The following is a 2,871-nucleotide window of genomic DNA, read 5'->3' as shown; positions in this document are numbered from 1 at the left end:
TAAATCACAGGTAGGATGAAACAACAGAGTTTAAAGATAGGTCCCTAACTGCTATGGTGGGCAGCGGGTGGGATGAGTTTATCACAGTGCTTGGCAGAGAGTAAACGCTTAACAAATACCAAAATTTCAATATCCATCTCACATGACTTTCTTTGTTCATTTGCTTTAAGTCTGACTCATAAGTGCCCCAGTGGCTACCGTCATCTCAGTTCAGGCACGTGACACTGGCCAACCAAAGTCCAGTGCTAGCCCTGGGACCACTGGCCCCTGCAGATGTGCAGGAAGAGAAAGGTGACCGAACCCAACCCTGCCAGAGCCTGCCAAATGGCTCCTGCTGTGCTACCGGGAAGTAGGTGTCTCTGCTCTTGGCTACGTTTCTGAGGGTCCGGGGACTCTGCCACCAGCTGGTCTCGGCCCCCCGACGTGGGCCAGACCCCTGGATTCTGACTCTGTGTGACTCTCTGCCATTCTGTCATTCTGTACTGTTCTGGACATGATAAATTTGAGGTGATGGGGGGACAACCAATTAGAGATGTCTTGAAAGCAGGAGGAGATGTGAGCCTGGAGAGAGGGAGATCGGGAAGGAGATGTAGATTTGGATATCATCTGCATAGAGATGGTAGTTGAAGCTGTGGGAGCGAATGAGTTCTCCAAGGGAATGAGTGTAGATGGAGAATAGAAGAGGACTCAGAACTGAACCTCGAAGGAGCCCCCACATTTTGGGGGTGAGAGGCAGAGGAGGAGCCCATGAAGGAGACCGAGAATAAACAGCCGCGGAGATGAAGGGAACCTGGAGAGGACAGAGTCAGTGAAGCCAAGGTTGGATAATGTTTCCAAGAGAATCAGGCAGGAGAAAGGGCATGAGCTGAGGGCTGAGATGCAAGAGTTGGGAATGAGGCACACTTTATCGCTGAACCTCTATCTCATCTATCTCGCCACTGATCTCTCACCCATGTCTTGCCTCTGGCCTGGAACACCCTCCCTCCTCATATCTGAAAAACAATTGACACTGCCCCTTCAAAGCCATACTGAAGGCACATTTCCTCCAAGAGGCCTTCCCTTACTAAGCCCTCCTTTCCTCTTCTCCCACTCCCTTCTGCATCACCCTGACTTGCTCCCTTTATTAATCCCCACCTCAGCCCCACAGGACTTATGTATATATCTGAAATTTATTTATATTAATATCTGCCTCCCCCATTTAGATGTAAACTCATCGTGGACAAGGAATATGTCCATTTATTGTTGTATTGTACTCTCAAAAGCACTTAGTACAGTGCTTTGCCCACAGTAAGCACTCAATAAATATGCCTGACTGACTGAGAGTGTGAGCTGGGCTGTCGTGGAAGAAGAGAGTGGATAAGGAGAGAGAGCTGAGGGAGGTATTTAAAGCCAATGACCATGATGCAGAGGAAGGATAGGTAGCCACTGAAGGTATTTGAAGAGTGGAGAGATGTGTGTGGAACATTTTAGAAAAATGATCTGAGCAGCTAAGTATAAAGGGGAAAGGTTACGGGGCAGGGAGGCCAGTGAGGAAGCCGATAACAGTCTTGTCTTATGTTGTCGAGTCGTCTCAGACCCATAACGACACCATGAACACATCTTTCCCAGAACGCCCTACCTCCGTCTGCAATCGTTCTGGTAATGAATCCACTGAGTTTTCTCGGTCAAAACACGGAAGTGGTTTTCCTTTGCCTCCTTCCGTGCGGTCAACTCGAGTCTCTGGCCTCGATTCTCTCCCATGCCGCTGCTGCCCAGCACAGGGGAGTTTTGACTAGTAGCAGATTGCCTTCCATTCACTAGCCACTGCCCAAGCAAGGAATGGAATGGACAGGCCTCTGCTGGACTCTCCCTCCCGTAGTCGAGATTGGTAGAATACTGAAAACTCTCCAGGTGCGACCCTGAGAGGGGCACGGCAGTCTGGTTGGGTTATAAAAACATGAATGGCCCACTGATTGTCCATTGGTCAATTGACCGATTGATTGATGGAGAGAGGGGGTGGATCCGGGCACTGTTGTGGATGAACAACCGGCAGGATTTTGTGCCCGACTGAGTGTGACAGTTGAAGGAGTGGGAGGAAAGCTCGGCTGATGCCACTTAGCACTGAATACAGCTGAGGATGAGCAGGGGTAGAAGAGCGGGATTTGCACTGAAACCGCCCGACCCTCAGGGTCAGGGAGTCGATTTCAGAGCCCCATTAATTCAGGTCCAGTATAGGGGGATACTTTAGGCCTCGGTTACCTCATCTGAAAAATGGGGATCAAGAACGTGAGCCCCATGTGAGACATGGACTCTGTCTAACCTAATTAGCTTGTATCTACCCACGAGTCCCTCACTGGGTGAGGTGATGAAACACAGAGATGGGACCGGAGAATGATCCTTCCTGGTCATGTGTTATTAGTGATTTTGATTTAATTCCTTATTTTCCCACTTTCTCATTTCCCTGACATTTCCTGTCCCCTACTCTCTCTTATGCCGAATCAATAATAATAATGCTAATTTTATTAAAGGCTTACTATGAACCTTATTAAGTATCGGAGTAGGAATAAGATAATCAGATGGGATAAAGTCTCTGTGTTAAATGGGGCTCAAAGTCCAAGGGGTAAGAAGGGAACAGGAAAACAAATTCCCTACCCTCCACGAGCTTCTAGTTGAATGGGGTTCACAGGCAGACAAAAGGGACTGACAATCAATGGGAGCAGGAGGCAAACCAAGGCTCAAACAGAAAGCAGTATGAATCTATCAAGATGTAATCATGGTGAAAATAATTGAATAAACACATGAAGAGAAATGAGTGAATCTATCAGGATGACACCACCAAAAAAAATGGGATAAACAAATGAAAATAAATAACTGAACCTATCAGAATGAAAT

General features: G+C 47.6%; 1 non-coding gene across 1 annotated transcript; it reads right to left on the bottom strand.

Annotated features, from left to right (window-relative positions):
- Positions 1 to 1,770: 1,770 nt before the first annotated feature.
- On the bottom strand, positions 1,771 to 1,908 carry LOC114814370. The gene has a single exon (XR_003762168.1). It is a non-coding gene; the product is annotated as a small nucleolar RNA SNORA7 (small nucleolar RNA).
- Positions 1,909 to 2,871: the final 963 nt, after the last annotated feature.

This window comes from Ornithorhynchus anatinus, chromosome 9 (genome assembly GCF_004115215.2).
Source record: "Ornithorhynchus anatinus isolate Pmale09 chromosome 9, mOrnAna1.pri.v4, whole genome shotgun sequence".
NCBI lineage: Eukaryota > Metazoa > Chordata > Mammalia > Monotremata > Ornithorhynchidae > Ornithorhynchus > Ornithorhynchus anatinus.
This window is presented reverse-complemented; position numbering and strand designations above follow the sequence as displayed.